We start from the raw sequence: 18,668 nt of genomic DNA, 5'->3' as shown, positions 1-18,668 counted from the left end.
CATACAACCTGACCATTGGGGGAGGGGGGAGATGTTTCAGAACACTGAAAAGGAAGACCTTTTCCTGCCAAACATTGCTTTTTAGTAAGTCTGAAACTCTTATGTTTTTCAAGTTATTGGGGTGGAGAGTGGTGAACCAAAGCAGTCTCACATGAGCAAAAACCTCCCAACTTGTAGGGGTTGGCCACAGAAAAAACACTCTGAAATCACTGTATATTACTATTGTTTTGTACCAACTCACAGAATTTTTAAGGTATTTATCTTGAGGACACCTTGCTAACCATAGACATGACTGAGATGTATAAAAATGTGAGCACAAGAGCAGGAGAAATCATAGGAAAGGAAAGCAAATGCAGGCTTTCGGTCTCTGCACTTCCTGCCCTCATTAAGTACACCATTTTCCCCTACTTGAGGAGTGAAACACAAAACAAGAGAGGATTGCCTGTGAGGAAATGGACAAAGTTTCTCTTAACACAAAAGGTTCCACCATGATGATGGAGGAATAGGCTGATCAAACAGGTTAGATAGATACACAGACTTCCATAAGTTGTAAGACTGAAAATACAGGAGTAGCAGAGCTGCAGCTGTCTCTGCAGCACAAGAGATTGCCTCATCTCTGAAAACACTCTCGCCAAGCTTCCATAAGAAGCAGAAGTCCATATTAGGTGGTTAAACAATGAAAATATTCATAGCAGAAGATGAGACAATGAACCACAGCAATACTGATGTGTTTTGTGATGGAAGGACACTATCCTTCATACCCTTGAAGTGTATATTAATAGTTCTCAACATCTGTTACCCATCTTTGTCATGGTAGGATATAAAAGGACTGGATTTAGCTTCTTTTTGTACTGGCTAGACCTACATCTCAAGGGCCACTGTGAACTGTGCTCTTGCACTACTTTCACTGTAATTATTCTTGGGTATCTGTAATTAAAACCATCTGAGAAAGCTACAGAGTTGAGGCATCTCTGAAACACAGGGAGTTAAAATAGTGATTATGTGAGTCACAGTGATGACTGGAATTTTGGCAAAAAAATCTGTACCTTTAAATTTCAGCCTCTCTTCCCCTTTTTTGCTAGTAATTTTGCAATGAACATCTAATGAGTTAATAATAAAATAAATATCTTCCTATGGTCTCTTCTTGCTATTCATACAAATATGTCCCAGAACATTAGAGTAACTTTCCCATGTCAAGCCTTCATGTAATTGTAGAGGGTGCTGACAGTGCTCAGACTTCAAGGTTTGTTAGGAGCCAGCAGGATGCATGGGGCTGGATTTGGCACCTGAAGATACAGATAGATATTCATTAGAATCCCCATAAGTAACTGTGCTTGACTCCCAGTTTCTTATGAATTAATTATCTGATTATCAAAGAAAATCTCAGTAGTTGCTCACCCTTAAGGCATTCCTAAGGTTGCCATTGCAGACATAAGTCTTGATGTCAGAAGGCCTACAGCTGACATGTACTGTGGAAAAAAAAGAGGGTTTCTACTTGAGAAATGTAGTGTTCTGCTGCCAATTATATACCCGGTCTGAGTTGTTGACAGTTTCCTTTTCCCTTCACACTTAGGCAACATCTCTGGTCACAAAAAATGAAACAAAGGCCTCAGGAAAGAAACAGAGAAATTTATTTTAGAGAAGAAAAAAGTGAAGCTCTGAGCAACTCTGTGATGGTTGGTCTGTTGAGATTTACACAGGATCTCCTGGGTTGGATTTATGAGGGATTTTTCTGGGCCAGAATGAATTTCTGAAGAACATTGTCTACACAAAGTAAAACAAACAAAAGAAAGCAGGGATCATGACTATAAAACACTACATGTACTTTCTTCCTCTTCTGAAACTACTCTTCAGCCTGGTGATGGTGATCCTTTATCACACAAGAGAGCCATAGCAGTGCTAGTAGGAATAACTGGAGACAACACAGAGAAAAAGCAGGCAGAGATCTGAAACCACAAAAAAAAAAAATTGGAGCTATAAAATATGGTAGAAAGAAAAACACTGGAAGGCAGAAGACTAAGACACATAATTAATTAATAATGCACCATGACATGAAAAGATCTTGGGTTCTAAAAAACAGTGGTAGGTCCATGAATTCTGTGTGCTTACTAAGCATATATAGGAGTGAGAAAGGACTCGCCTATAGGACATTTGTGTATGGATGTGGGGCGTTTCTTGGCGTAGGGAAGTTTCCTTCCTTCAAAATGTTTTGCTCCTTCAGTCTTGGATCTAATGAGAACCAAATGGTTCCTGGATGTAATTATTTCATGAGATCTGTTGAACAGACATTAGAACTTTCACCTGCTGTAATCTTAGCTCAAAGACGGTTTGCGAGGAGGAGGAGTGCGGCATCCTAGAGCCTTCTCGACTAAAATCTTTCAATTTATAGATAATAAATCACTTAAAGCTGAAAACCACATTTAAGTAACACCTCATTGAGCCTTTTTAAAAACATTTTCTCTAGGTCTACCACATGTATAAATAGAGTTGAATAAAAATGATTTGTCTTGTTGATAATGAGACTAAAAGCACCAGTAGCAGAGTAATAATATATGCTTTCAGAAAAAATCCTGTTAATGTTCTTTAAAATACTTGCCATCATTTAGACAATGGAAAGCTGTGTCTTTTGTTTGTTATACTGGAGGAAGGAAATATTAAAGCAGAAAACCTTCTATTTTTTTAAAGGACAGATTTATTTGCTGATAGGGGAAAAGGAATGTGTGTTTGAAAGAGCATGGAGGAACACTTTCAGGAAAGTGCTGCCATCATGGTGAAAGGTGCTGGTGTCCTGCTCACTGGGGAATACTGATTTAGATATCCCAAGAAGAAGGCCTTAATGTTACAATGGACCATAGAGGGCCATGACAGATGCCAGGGGAGAGAGTCCTCTCCTTTTATTTTCTTCCTTTTTTTTTTTTAATTTCATTTTTTAAATTTATTTTTTATTTCTAGGGAATGTTATGCTCTTAATTTTTGTTCCAACAAAGCTTTCCAGATGTTGTGTTCACAGCCAGACTCACCTTTCCAGAAAACGGTGGGACTAGGGATTTTTAAATTGCAAAACTGTAAGTGCCATAAAAAGGAGAGAGATGGTAAATCAGTTACAACTTTGAGAGAGACACAAAGGAAAAGGCTGCCTCTTCCAAGAATGACACAAATCATTTTGGTGGAAGTGTCTGCAACAGTAAAAGTTTCTTATCTATACCTGCTTCCCCTATAAAACACTTATATTTTAAAAAAACCCTCTGAAAAATTAAAAGAAAAATTAGAGAAAAGAGACACAATCATATTATGAGAGAGAAAAGATGGGAAGACTGTTAAGAAGCATCTCTGAGGAAAACCTTTTCTCTACTATCTCACACTGCAGCTAATTTACTTCATAGTATTTTGGTTGCTTTCTTATATAGACATCCCAAAGTTTATTTGCATGAAAATTTCTCTGTATATCCTTAATTAGAACTCATGCCTCAGAGATGCCCTTATGTCTTGTGTATATATTGAGAAAAAAAGGCAAATTATGCTTTCAAATTATCTTGCACAGATTTCTGTCTTCACAATGAAGACACCATATTGCAAACCAAAAAAAGTACCACAAAACATCTTTCAGCAATGACATCTTGCTGCATTTGCCTCTGGGGTAAACTGGGATGTTGTGGTATCCTGACAGAGTTGGAGAGCCAGAGTATTGCTCAGGCATTTCTCAGATTGTACGTCTCCCACAGAACCTGCTTCAGAAATTTAAGAAAACAGTCATGGTTATTTTTCCATGTCAGGGCATAATGAGGTATGTCACTCAGCCAAGACTTTTAGGAAATGAGACTGAAAAGCAATGAGCCATACTTAGGACACCAGGCACACTGGCAATGCTCATTAGAAGTCAGACCTTTTCCTGGTAGATTCAAGGTACACAAGAGATCAAACCAACATCCTTGTCCAGCTGCCTTCCTTCTGACAGTTCTCAAGCTGCTTCATCGTGCACTAAATCTAACATTAATTGAGTGTAAGTCCATGCAAGAGTGCTAATTAAAACAATGTACCTATCACATACTCTCATGCCTTCCAGGCAGCAAGAACACAAGAGACAGCTGCTGTTTCACGTCAGTGTATGGGAGGATAAGAGGTAATTGACCCTGCAGTTGTTAGGTTAATTCACAAAGGGAAATCTCTTGCACAACTGGTGTTTCATCTGCTCTTGCATTAAAAACAACTGTGCCAAAAGCATTCTCTTTATATAAGCTATTAGTATACAGTCATGAAGACTAATTACTTAAACAAAGAGTTCCACAGGCACAGGAAATAAGGAAGTCTTGTGCTCCATATATTTCTGCTGCATGCCTGACTGACTTCAGAGTCAAAGAAAGCACAGGCTCCAAACTTTTCCCCTGTCTGGGGCCTGCTTAAAAGCTCGTCCCATGTGGGAGATGCATGAACATGAACATCTCCTTTTTACCTCCATTAGGCATTACTTACAGTTTTTCTTGCTGTAGCTGGTCATCCATTTTCACAAAACAGGTAGAAGCTTAATTATATTTGGTACTTCTACTCCTTTGCTGAATTCCTTTAATAATGTAATGGTTTCACTGGGAGGAAAAAGGAAGTGCAAAATTAGGAATACACATGGACAGACACACTGTCAGCAAGCCTCATGTTGCCCTTGTGAAGTTAAAACAGCCACCTGCAGTGTCAGATTAGATAATTTTCTTTACATACATGAGACTGTTGACTTTGCTCCAGGGGTTCCAAAGAAATTATTTTTTTCTGTAATAAGGAAACCCACAAAATCCTGCAGGAACCCAAAAAAACTCAGTTGTATTCAATGTACAGGAGAAAACGTAGGCCTTTATATGCTGGTTGAGTGGCTTTTAATATCCATAATTCCTTGACAGAGGAAGATATGATGTTACATCCCTCAAAGGCTCCCTCTAAGAAGCATGAGATGATTCTCAATTAATGCATGTGTATCTGTTGAAGAGGGCCTAATCACACTGTTTGGATTCAAGCTTAAATCTGAACTCCCTAAAGGTGCTCATGCCTGAGGTTTTGGGTTGATTTTTTATAGAGATAAAATGACCACCTACATGTATTCATCTAGATCCCAGTCTAAAGTTTATGATTAAAAAGTGGTCTGAGTTTTCATTTGAGATTAAAAAAAAAAGTCTTGATCAAATCGAAGTTACATTTTTCAAATATATTTCAGTTTGCTTATGGGAAAAATTCAGAGGAGTTTCTGGAATGTAGACAGGATTGTTTAACAGAATTAATAGAAGAGTTGAGCCCAGCCCTTTGGATGAAAATCTCAATCAATACCTGCTAAAAAAAAATAATGTTTTTCAGTTTTCTCTTAATTGAAAAAAACCCCAGAACCTCCTCATAATATTATAGGGCTACATGCCAAAGGAGCTTCTCATCTAACCCTGCCCACCAGCATCTCTTGCCTTTCTGCACCCTGAAGAAGGAAGAACAGATTTTCATGAAAACAATTTTAAAACCTCAGACTTAGGTGTGCAAATATGCACAGCTGATAAGTAGTGTACTTTGTGTGAACATTGGACACCTTCTAGAACACCTGTAATTAATTTGGTTTAGTAATGAAGTAATTGGCAAGGAACATAAATTAAAGTCCTGTTCAGGCATTTCCAAAAGGGATGCTCAAAAATACAAACTCATGCAATGATTACCAGCTTTAATCTGTTGCTCCCCCAAAGGTAGTTTACACCCCTGTGTTGGAGCATGAAGTGAAGAGAGTATCAGTTAAACCATCTGTGTATCAGTAATGCTCTCTGCAGCTGCTCCTTCTTCAGCTGCTCTGTCATGGTTTAGCATAGTTTGGGTTTTTAGTTAGAGGGCTTCATCAGGGTCAAATTTTGTGATCCACCTGTCACACCAGCAATAGAAACAGATTCTACCCCCACATGTTCCTATGGGCTGCTGAAGAGTGGAAAGACATCGCTGCCCGAGTAAGAAAGCTGATTGTGAAAGTCCGCCATGTAGATGCCCCTGTCCCCAAGAGTAGGGCTAATGAGGAACACTGAAACTATGAACAGGTAGAGCCGGCTGCAAAGATAGAAGTGTCACAGCTTGGATGGGAAACACGTATACAGAAATTGGAAGATAAGGTGGAGAAGAATCACCAGGAACCCAAGAAGGAGATTTAAAGAGGGCCTTCTCCAAATCTCATCAGTATCGATCAGAGATTGTGATATCAAACGCAGACGATCTCCAGAGAAAGAGAGAAGGTACATCCCACAAAGTGAGCTCTGGTATTTCCTGTATGACAGTGGGGAAAATATGAGGAGGTGGAAGAGACAACTCACTTCTGCTCTGGCAGCACGAGTGCATCGACTGAAGGAGTGCAAGACTCAGAAAGAAAGTTCTGCCCGGTTTAGGAACTGAATCCGCTACATGCTGCTGCAGCACTTTACTCCTAATCGGGCAGTTGCCTCTCCTGACTGAGTTAAGGGCTCAATATCTTCCATGTTAGTCCAGCTGGCAGTTCAGATAGGTAAGAAAAAGGATTAGATATTTTTTAACTTCCATGACTCCCATAATTTAATTCGAGATCATGGAATTAAATGATGTTGCCCCCCGCCCTTTTCTCTGAAGCATTGGAGCTCAGATTTACAAGAAATTTCAGCTTTTGTCTTCCTAAAATGATGTTTTACTTCTGATTTATTTAAAATTTTGGATTTATAGTGTAAAAGCAGTGTTGTTACAATCCACTACATGCTAGAATTTTATTGTCCTTGTTTCATGCTCTAAACATAAAGTCAAAATAAATAAGTTACTAAAAAAAAGTTATTATTTAGTGCTACTGGTTGTCTTGATACAGTTACATACTTACACAGAGGAAGAACAGAGTATCTTAGCCAGATATGGCTTAATTGCTGTTAGATTAAACTTATTTAATTTAGGCATCAGGAAGATCTTGAGCCTGAACCGTAGTGTTTTTATGACAGAGCTGAGATATTCTGCCTTCTTGAGTGCCACGTGATAGAAACACAAAGGAATAAAAAGATTTCTGTTAAACAAAGGGAGGAAAGGAATCAATCCAGTTTGGGCAGGTTTTCAGCTTCATTACTGCTAAATAGTAGAGTATTTCTTATATCTTGAACCTAGATAATGTTGATGGCTGCATTAACGTGTGGATTACTTATTCCTGATTTTCAAACTAGCTGCAGCAAGTGTAAAACAACTTTAAGGCATCTGTAATCTACTCTAGCATATAGATACTGAAAGATTAGGAAAGCTAAAGCCACCTAGTTTCCACTATTTTGCAATTGCATTAATTGCTCCTTAGGTAGAGCAGAGAGAGGGGCTTGGATCTGCATTCTAAAGGAAAAGAAAACAGAGTGAAAGAGGAGATTCAGTCTTGGCATGACTCTATCAGCCCATAAAGTGATATGAAACAGGATAATATGTCAATATACCTTTGAAGTACAAGCAAAAAATACGCAATCCAAATATTTAGATATTCAGACTGTAAGGGGGAGGAGGAGGCAGGAAAGACATTCTGCTCATAAGAAGAGAAAGACTGTAGAGATCTATGCCTTTGAGAAACAGCTGTGTGGTCCGATTTCATCTCTTGTTCAAAATAGAAATGGAAGCTTTCCTAAGTACCTAGAGAAAAAGTCATCCAGGGAACTATGTTTTATGACATCCCAAAATGAGCTAGCATGTTATATGATACAGAAATGCTCAATGATTTCTCATGGAATTCTCTGCCCCTTTGAAGTAACTACATGAATTGCTCTTTACTCTGTGGACAGTTTTCCGGTTGCCCTTTATGGCTTAATATTAAAAATTTCATGGAAAATACAATATTTACAGCTGAGGGAAGCCCTTTTCGATGAAGTACTTCTCTGCTCTTCTTTTTTGAGAATATCTCTATGTGAAACAGAGTTAGTTACCCTCTCCTGTTGTTGGTATTGGGAGATGAATCTGTTAAACCATAAAACCTGCTGACAATCACTACTCAGTCTAAGCCACATGAATTTCTCATTCACATCTGCCTTATGCCTCAGAGCCTGTATCAAAGCAGTGAAACACATGTAAAACAAAAAGATTCCCTGGATGAGATATGTGAGCCAAAAGAAACTTATAGGCAAAACTGAACCTATGTTTGGAAAAAGACAAGTCAGCCTGTAGCTAGAGTTATTAAATCTGAACAAATCCTGGCATTGCCATAACTAGTTTAACCTTTTAACAAGGAAGAAAACCAACCAAATCAACAAAACAAACAAGCAAACTAGCAAAAATAGTCTGGCCAATTAAGAACATAGGTTTTTCTTCCCAGTTAATTCACAGAAAAGTAATTCAGGTGACTTAAAACTCTTCAATTGAGTGCCCAGTTTGCAACAATAGCAAAAAGAGAACGAAAATTTGGTGGAAAGGAGCGTATCTGTGGAATAACTCATCAAGCAGGGGTGGCAGTAGGTCTCACATGGACATGTACAGTCTCTAGAGAACCTCTCTGGGGTATGGTGGACAGAGGTTCAGAGCCCCTTTTCTCCCAATGCAATATATCTTACATCTTTTACATTTCAGGTTTATGTCCAAGACACTTCTTTATAGGCCTTCTTATTGACTATTTGAGTAGTAAGTAGCCCAGAAAGAGGAAGCAGATTCTACTGTCTTTAACAGATACTTGGGATGGGGGTAGTTGTAGCTCTGATTAGATAGAGAGGTGTTTGTTTATAGCATCCTGGTTGAATAAATAGAAATCTACCCAAGGTGTTCTTTCTATATAAAGTGACTGAAAAAGAACATAAAGTAGTTCTGCAGTATTTTTCTTTCTGGTTGACTTGAACCAATTTTACAGTATTTATTCATGGTTTTACCACCAAACAGAAATATCAGCTACTTGTAATCCTTGGTCTTTGCTGATAGTTTAGCCATAATTGCTGATCTTAAGAGAAAAGGTTTTCTCTTTGTAAGGACATACCTGTATGCATGAAAGACTTTGCCTTTAGTTACTTATCTGTCAGCAGCCTACATAGATTTTATGACTGCCAAGGCTGTTGCGAAGAATGCTTAAATGTTTTTCCTTGGCTACGGGTATCAGAAGTGTACTTCAATTAGTTAAACTGAGAAATTCCTTTAAAAGAATTTTAAAACTTATTTGTTTATTTATTTATTTATTTTAGTAAAAGATGGTCCATGTTTTAAAAACCATTGTTTTGTACTGTGGACTTAGATTTTGAGAAATGTTTGGAATATGACATGATTTGTGAAATTCATAGGTCTTAAAAGCTCATTTGCCACAAGATGGCAAACTGTCTGCAGGTCCAAATTGAAAACAAGATTGTAGAGGTGTCAAGACAACTCAAAAAGTCTTTTATTTCCTGTGCTCAAATAGAAAACAGTATCATATCAATACCTGGTGTATTGGTACCATGAGTGGGGAGGAGGAAATTTTGTTCTTAAGAAGCAAGACAACATGCAGAGAGGGAAAGAGGGTTCATCATGCTGATGCTTTTAACTCACCATTTAACTCACAGCATTTAAACAAACCTTCCAGATCTTCCTGAGATAGTACTCAAAATTTCATCAGAAAAAAAATATGAGTCTATGGAAGCAGCTGCTATACTCATGAATAACAACATAGTTATAGGACTTGGTTTAGTGGAACGAAGTTCTACACTGAGGTCAAAACTTTTTCTGCCTAATAGGACATTTTGAATGATTTTCCATGGGGACTGGACTTGCATGACATAAAAAAGCACAGAAAGAATATTTGTTAAAATCTCTTTTAAAAGAAATAAACAAAAGACAATTCCATAGCTAGATGATCCTAAATATGCATGTTGCAAAGATAAGTGTACAGTTAGAAGTTAATTTTATTTTTTTAATGTATGTATATTAAATAGAATAGGTAGAAGGTAGTTGGTACTATTAGAGTAGCAAGGAGAAAAAAAAAAAAACCAAAGCAACAAAAAGCAAACTTTTTTGTCCTTAACAAAAGGCTTTTGCAATAACAATGATTGTGTCATAAGCATGGAGAAATCTGTAAGGAAGGAAGAATTATGGACATTTCTGACTTTTATTACTTCATTGTAGCTGCACTAAGTGGTAGTCTAGTGCTTGCTGAGTTTCTGATTGTAACCATTTAGATTAACTCATGCATCTTTAAATAGCAATGCAAATAAGCCACTGTTCTGAACCAAAGAACAAGTGCAGTTTGGAGAAAGGTTTTTGGTATTTTATAAAGGTATAACTAAAATTAGTGAAGTGACCTGTTGGGTGTTTAAATAGAACAAGCCAAAGAAAATGGAAAAAAAGAAATAAAAAAGGCAGCAAATTTACAGTGTATGGAAAGGAAGAATTTGTCTCTTTGAACCCAAGTTGTAGGTGAGGATCTTGCAGTACTTCTTAGGAGGTGCTGAAGGAAAAGACTGAGATGATTATTCCTTTCCCTCCTGAGAGTCTGCATTTAATTTTTTCCTGTCAGGTCCAGTCACATTGTGTGCAAATGCTTTTTGGGCAATCCAGAGTGAACACTTAGGGACCAAACCCTGAGCTAGTAGGAATTGTGTTAGGCTGCCCTCTCAATATGGAGGTAAGTGACAGACCTGCTCTAATGGCTCAACAAATGATCCATGCAGAAGGAGTCTTTAAATAGTTGTTGACAGTTAGTGGATCTTTCCTTCTCATTTTTGAGGCATTCCAGTGGTAATGGAAAAAACAGGAGAAAGAAAAAAAATCTGCACATCTGTATCCATTCCACAGAGACTTTCTTTATCTGCCATGTCCAAAGCTCCATAAAATGTACAGAACCTCACTGACACTAAGGAGTTAATGTCTAGGATGAAATCCAGCTTTGGGTCTCCCAGACTTTCCCCCTGAAACGAGACTAAAAACTTAAATATAATGAGCTCAGCAGTGGATTAGTGTCATCATGCTTCGATAAAGGTTCCCAGTCCTCCATGCAAAGGCAGGTTGGGTTTACTATATGAATGTACTTTTTTTTACCCTGTGACACATTTTCAGATTGCAATACCTTTCGCCTGTGCATCTGGAGTTTGGTGGCTAAAGAAAAAACTTGTGTCCTAGTAGCTGACAGATTCTGAGTTACTGCTCTGAACAGCTGTGTGACACATCTGCAAACAAGGACAGCTGAGTGCAGGAATCCTTCCCTGCTGATGAGTAGCTCAGTGTGCCAGCAGGCATGGATTGCTGTGACTGACTGTAATTACAATAAAGTTGATAAAGGCTGATAAAGAACAGAAACTCTGCTCAGAGAGATCAGTAAGTCATCAACACAGAGCATGGAGCACATGGCTGGAATGTGATTTCATCTATAAATATGAATTGCAGAAATCGAGTTGTCAGGTAACAAATAGCTATGTTACAGGGAATGCAATGTCCTGGTCAACTGCAGATTGAAGTTTTCTACGTGCATGTGCATTGGACTTGCACAACCAATGGTGTGACCTGGCTCTAGATTCAGGAGGTTCAGCTTGTGATCCAGGTGTAGCAAGCACTGAGCAGCAGCTGTTGTCTGTGAGAGAGTATATAGTGCAATAAATTCTGCATAATGAGGAGATGGAAACAAAGAAGTGGGATTGCTATGTTAATAATGAGTTATTAATCAATTATTCAGAAGAAAAACACCAGCAGAAAAAGGTATAAGATCTGAGGAAAAGAGATAGATCCAGATGATGATCAGCAATACTGAGGATCAGTTTATTTCAAAGAACAGCAGAACTTAAACACTTCTGCACTTCCTTGGTGCCAATATGACAAGCAGACACTCCTCAGGTGACTGTACTGCGGTTTGTGAATATATTTTATGTTATATTCTGCCACATATCATCACCTATCCCAAGCCAAGCCATAGCTTTTCCACACAACATTGTTCTAGCTATGCCTGTATGCACTAGCTAGTAAATTATTGTGGTGTGTCTCCAAGTGCTATGTCTGATTCTACCCTCAAGTCTCCACACTTGACAACAGAAGCTAAAATGAAAGTGATTCAAAAATTTGGGATCTCTAAAAGAGATCTGGAAGTTAAGACATACACAAAAAATGACTGTGATCTTGACTGAGTTGGACTGACAAATATTTTGAGACCTTGCTTCTTCTAAATCTTCAGGTTTGCTTTTCTTTAACTACTCTCTATTTGTTTCTTTTTGCTGCATATCTATATCTATATCATCTATCTATATCTATGTCTATAGATATAGATATAAAGTTATGTCTTTTCAATTCTATTTCTCCCTGATTACTGTCAGAGAGATTTTCTTGGACAGGCTGTGAAGTTTGTCTTTTTGTGCAAATATGAATGAATGTTTAAATATACCACTGCTGAATGCATTGTTTTAATGAAATGTGTTTAATGAAGAACTACTGCTCCCAGTCACACCACATTCATGAATTTACTCTGGATTTACCCCATCAAGGTATGAAGGCTAATATGGATCAACATCCATGTGACTGACAGTGAGGTTCAAATTGCAGTTATAAAATGCTTGATGTTCCACCTTGTTCCAACTGGTTTTGTCATCTTCAAATGTTATTGTTACCAAAAAGCATTAAGCTGAGGCTTCAAAATTTTTACAAGTTATTCTTTCATTTCAGCTGACTTATGCCAAATAACTGTCCCAGAGCAAGCCCATGTTGAAAGAGGAGAATATGTGCTGGGAGGAAGATCTGCCTCGTGTTAGGTTCATTGTGGGCAGAGTCCCATCAATCAGACACAGCCCTTGAAAAGCCCTTCAAAACAGATAAGATAACTACCAGACACACCCAAGACCTGCACTTCCAGCACAGAATTTCTTTTCCTACAGAATATAATCTACATATCGGGTAAAAAAAAAGTTCAGAGTTGCATGTTAAGATTCTAACATTGAGAGAAATGAGAAATGTGATTTTGATCTTGTGTTGATTTGTAAGCAAGAATTTCCTATGGAATGTTACTAAATTCAAGTGCAAAGGTCAAACAGCAGAATGAATTCATATTTTCTGTTTATAGCTGCAATTTAGCCAAGAAATACATCTATTAGACCATATACTGGATAATTTCTAGCATAAAGAATTCCATCTGAGCCCAGCTATTAGAATCTTTTTTTTCCTATTTCTATTATTTGTTTTTCTGTGCAGTAATTTTCCCTGTATATCTATAACATGGATGTGCTATTAGTAGTGCTTCCATAATAATAATATCCTGTTCTCACAGACTGTTTTCCCTTGTTAAAGCTACACAGAGAAACTTAAGGAAGGTACCACTATTGATGTCCTTTTTGCATGGATGAAGACCTTTTCCTTTATGTAACTGGAAATATTTCTTCAGAAATACATCTTACACATATGAGCTCATTTTCCTCTCTGCTCTTCACAGTTGGTCTGCCCAGTCCATTGATCAAAAGAATGTAACATGTTCTATTACAGCAACTGCTCCAGCTGGGGGGAAAATAGTAAATAGTTCAGAGAGGCCTTTGTTTAGGTTGACAGTGAATAACCTCACTGAATAAATCTGATCTTTATGTAGAGGAGTTTGTTTTGCATTTAGCAGAATTTACATAACAAGAGTATAATTTACTGTAAATTCCTATACCCACAACTTCAGAAAGAATCAGAGCCTGGAATAAAGTATAAGTCAATGCACAAGTAGACAACTTCTAAAATATCCTCAGGCCTTTGGCTCCTGAATAATATTTAATGTGTATGAAATATGGGTACCCAAGTCCCATTTTCAGAACAGGCTGAGATCACTTAGGTTATTTTGCTGGGTAATATATAGTAAAACTTGGAGTTATTTCCATATGCTCAAAGATTAAATTTGATCCTTCACCTCAAAACTACTTGAAAATTCTTTCTTGGGGATGAGTTTTAGGGAATAAGTGATTAATAAATCAAGATGCTAAGTACTACCAGCTCCTACAAAGGTTAGAAGTGCCTCAGTTCTGAACCTCCTAACCAAAAGTGTCAATTATTTCACTTCTAAGCTTCTGCTTTATTTCTGTGTTTTAAACAATAGTAGACTTTTATTACTTTTGGCGAGCAGTGAACATGTCTTTGATATAACACAGTCCATAATTTTGCACACAAAAGGGTTTTTGACACAAAAATTGTAATAGCTTTGGATCAGTCCTCAGGAAAACCAGAGGAGTATTAGGCTTTTATTTTTTGTTTTCTCTACCAATTATATATCCACATTCTTCCATGAAGAATGTCTTGACAGAATAGATAAGAAAGATTCATTCTCCCTACAGTGGTAGAAGATTATAAAATACCTTAGTAAGAGCATTTAAAACCACAAAAATATTTCCTTTGTTAACAGTTGATTCCTTTGTTTTCCCTTTCATTCATGAACTGATGATCTTCAAGAAACAGATATTTTTGAGGAATGTGGAAGAAAAATGAAATCCTTTTGAAAATTCTGCAGAGTCAGCTGCTAACAAAGTTCAAGCACTGAAGGGTAGCCCATTCTGAGCTGTGGCCCAAGATTCACTCTGTGGTCTGGAGCTCATGATCCAATTAGTGTTTAGGACCTTTTAAAATATTTTTTTCAGTTAAGGGACCAGATAAGATAATGTGATGATGCATGGGAAAAAAAGCTTTGGTTGAAAATCCATTGATTTAACATTTGGTTAACTGATATTTTGAAGCATGTCTTAATCTTTTTCTAATCTATTAGATTACAAGAAATTTCTTTTATTACAATAGGGACTCTAGTAATTCCATTGTTCTGCAGTTAGTCTTATAAATAAAGATCAGAAATCTATTATGTTTATTATGATATAAACATAATAATTGATATTAACATATTTAATTGAGATAAATAGACAAGACACTCTTGTCCTAAAAAATTTAAAATAGATTAAAAAAATATTTTTAATGCAATATTGAAGAATATGTGTTTTGATGTACAGACAAACCATGTGCAATTACCTCGCATTTACTGAGGGCTAAGGGTGTGTTCATGACTGGGCACTGCACCCAAGTAATCTTTTAAGTGTCCATATCAGGGAGCACTGGTTGGTGACTTTGGGACATATCTGTCCTTTAGCATATTTGTGATTCCAAATGAAACCAAAAGACATTATTGTGTAGAGAGAAATGGTGAAGCCTGTAGTATTTAATATAGTTCAGAAAATTCTGTTTCTATGCATTCCCCCAGACTAGATGAGTGAAATAAGGACATGACTCAGCAGAAATGCTGGAGAGAATGTTTTGTGGAACGAATCTCATATTGATCCTTGCTGTAGAAAGAGGACTGTTGTTGCATCCTTCCCTTAAATAAAGCTGAGGGTGCCTAAAGAGCTGCTCACCAAAGAAGGGAGTGATCAGCTGAGGGAAGACAGGTGACAGATGGCTGAGAAATAGAAACATCGTGAAGAGCTGTATGTTCCACTTCCCCCAAGCAGTCTGAAGACGTGTTCTATTAGGTCTGTCACTTGTTCAGACATCTTTGGTAGCAGGACAGTGGTCAGATATTGTATCAGGTCAGAATTCCAGTGGGAATCAAAGTGTGTACCCGTAGGGATCAGAGAGGTGTAGCTCGGCAGAGGGAGAAAGGATGTGAACCTGAAATGGGGTCAGCATGAAACAGCTGTCAGAATGAACACATGTTCCAAAATTACTCCTCTTTCACTTACATATGTTTAAAACAGAAATAAATATATTTTAAAATATTTTATCTCGATTTAGGGAGGGAAGCGGGAGAAAAGGGCAGCCAATATTATATCCTTCAGATTCATATCAGATACATCAACTTAGGGATAAGCATAGTGACATACCTTAATTGGATTTATACCTATTGAAGCATGTGTCTTGTGACTTCCCTGTTTGAAGGAATTAGACACTTGTTTTGAAGTCACACAGTCATTTACATCTTCTTTATGATTCGAGCCTGCAAATATTGTTGCCATGGGTGCTGGCCTAGATACTCCAGGAGTTTTTCAGTACAACTTCAAAAAAATCATTAAAGATAAGTGTTTCTTTTATTTACTATTTTTTCTAAAAGTGGAGTCTGTCTGTAGCAGGTACAGACCTGGTCACAGCTGTTTTCTCCAGCAACAGGAGCAGTGCTGTTCTGTTGATATGAGGTGTAAATTCCACAGAGGTGTGGCTCAGAACTAACATCTGGTTTCCAAAAGCTCAGGTCAGTAAAGGGAAACAAATTTAAGTATGCTAAGCCTCTGTTTAAAGGATTTAATATATTAGTAAAACAACAACAAAAAAGAAGATGGAAAGAGAAGCAGCGAGCCGCCCAGCTCTGTGTAAACAGAGGTACTAGGCTTAGATGCTGAAAAGATATGCAGAGCCACAGAGGACTTTTCAAAATCTTCGTCTATATTTCAAAGACAGAAGAAGGTGGAGGGCCGTATCCAAATTCCACTGAGGTCATTGGAAAGTCTTGTGTTTACTTTGATGAGGTTGGATCTAGCCTTAAAAACCAAGCTGGTTTCCTCATATTACATGACAAATGTTGCTCAAGAGAAAGGAAAAGTACAGATAGACTGAGGTGCGTAGGTTAGGCTTGGCCAGCTGGCATGGAATACACGGCTGATGATCATCCTGTGCAGATGGTTGGTTTGGATGTCTGAAAGTTATTAGATTTCCACTAGCCTACAAAAATCAAAAGATATCTGAGGTACGGTTTGGGGCCAGTCAGACTGATGCTCCTGGATCACTGTGGTTCTTGTCCAAGGCGTTAGAGAATTTGTCCTTCAAAATACTCTGGAAAATAAAGGCCTTTTCCTCCAGAGAGCATCCAAAACAAGGGTGATCTTTCTAACCTGCTGCATTTTCCCCAGAGGTATTCTGACCTAAATCTCATCCTCTGGCTTAGCTAAAATGCTTAGTTAGACTTCTGGAAACCACTTATGCCTTCTCTGCCTACATTGATTATGCAAGTATCCCAAAAAGTTACGACTGAGTTCTGGAGGCTTTATATGCCAGCTGTTGCTGATGTTTGGCCCTCCCAAGTCTGTTATGACCTGCCTCTCCCTCTGCTGGAAAGCTGCTTCCTCTCTCATCCAGTTTCTGACCCAACTCCACCCGCTTCTGCACAACCTTTCCTTTTCCATGAGCAAAGCAATCCACTTAATGCTTGTTCTGTTGAACAATAGAGTCAATTTGCCACAGCAATGAAAGATTGTTTAAAACAACCTTTTTAAAAACCCCACACTTTTTGAACTTATCTGCCCGGTATAAGAATAATAGTAAGTTACCTACTGGTTTCCTGTTTCTGAGCCAAGCATGAAAAAAGCTTGACATTCTTTCACAGTTGAAAGATGTAACAAAAAATACATAATTTCCACTTTATTTAGTGTTGCATTTTCCCTGGGTAATCTCCAGTTCATGGAAATAGGGTGTTTCTGTTTTCTAACATGAGCCATCTGATGATTAGAAGGACCATGACCATGGTTAGGACTAATTGACAGAAAAGCAGATAGTTTTGGAAAAGATATAAAATGGAAGAAGAGTCTCTGGTTAATAGGCAAGAGGAGTTCTAGCAGAGGAAATGGAGAAAATGTAATGAACAATGAATAGAGGAATAGTTGAAAAATATGTTTAAGAGCTGACAAGAAGGTGGGGTTGGGTGAACTGGTGGGATAAAAATCTTATGTTATCAGCCAAAAAGAAAACTTTGAAGTTACCTTCAAAAGCTGTTTTCAATATTTCCTTTCTCTTATTATCAGCAAGTCTTGGTGGAAAAGAAACATGAACTTTTTAATTGGGAGAGAGTAAAATAGATAGCCTGATATCATTTGTACAAAGGGTGAGTGCAGTGTAATACTGTTACAGGCAACAGCAAGGCTAATGTCTTTAAGCCAGCTAAATCATGAAATGTTTATCTAACTTTCAAGACCCTCACAACTATCATAATTTCTTTTTGTGATTTCTCTCTTACCATTCCTTTTCCTTAGATGTCCTGTTGATGTCTCAGGGTTGACTTTAATGTCCTCCCAAAGGAAATAGCTGAAAGATCCAATATGGTTTCTTCTTTAGAAGCCAAGAATGTTTTAGCTCTTTCAACATTTTTGCGTGGAAATAGGAATAAATGACACATGGAGACTGCTTCATATCACTGTTAACAATTTGACATTACTTTCCTGAAATACTTTATTTATATAAGAATGAAGTTTTAAATAAAGATACATCTCTTATAAAGGGTATTTATATGTGATACTCACTATTTGCCAACAGCTGTAGATTGTGAACCATGGAAAATATTTAGATCATTCTACTACAGCCATAGGTATTATTTGGTTTCTCTAAGCTTGCTTTGCATCTGATTGGCAAATTTCCAATCTGTTTTTGAAAGCAGAAGCCTAGTAAAAAATGTAAAGAACACTGGCTTAACTACACTTCTTTCTGATGTTCTAGGGGCAGTTACACACACTGGTCTTAAGAAACAGTGGAGCAGATGCACAGGAGAATGTTTGTGACAAAACAGGTAAGAAGTTTGCTTTCCTGATCAATCCCTCAGCAGTCAGTAATACACTCAGGGGACAGGTTCACTACATGTGAATTTGATCAAGCTGCTGTTAAAGTTGGATTCTGGACAAACTGAACTGCCTGTTGAGTGAACCTCTCGACATCAAAGAGGAGCTTACACATTGCCCTGTTTTCTCAGCTCTACCCAATCTCTTTGTTCTGAGCCATGGCCTTATTTACATGTATTCAAAACCAAATGGAAAATAAAATTGCCAGCAACAAAA

At 37.6% G+C, this 18,668-nt stretch overlaps 1 long non-coding RNA gene across 1 annotated transcript in view; it reads left to right on the top strand.

Annotated features, from left to right (window-relative positions):
- LOC125324398 overlaps positions 1–18,404 on the top strand; it is a 46,807-nt gene extending 28,403 nt beyond the window's left edge. The window contains exon 3 of the long non-coding RNA XR_007202956.1: positions 18,334–18,404. This is a non-coding gene — a long non-coding RNA (uncharacterized LOC125324398). The remainder of the gene's footprint in view (positions 1–18,333) is intronic.
- Positions 18,405–18,668: the final 264 nt, after the last annotated feature.

This window comes from Corvus hawaiiensis, chromosome 4 (assembly GCF_020740725.1).
Source record: "Corvus hawaiiensis isolate bCorHaw1 chromosome 4, bCorHaw1.pri.cur, whole genome shotgun sequence".
Taxonomy (NCBI): domain Eukaryota; kingdom Metazoa; phylum Chordata; class Aves; order Passeriformes; family Corvidae; genus Corvus; species Corvus hawaiiensis.
Note: the sequence above shows the minus strand (reverse complement) of the source record. Positions and strands in the feature narration are given on the sequence as shown.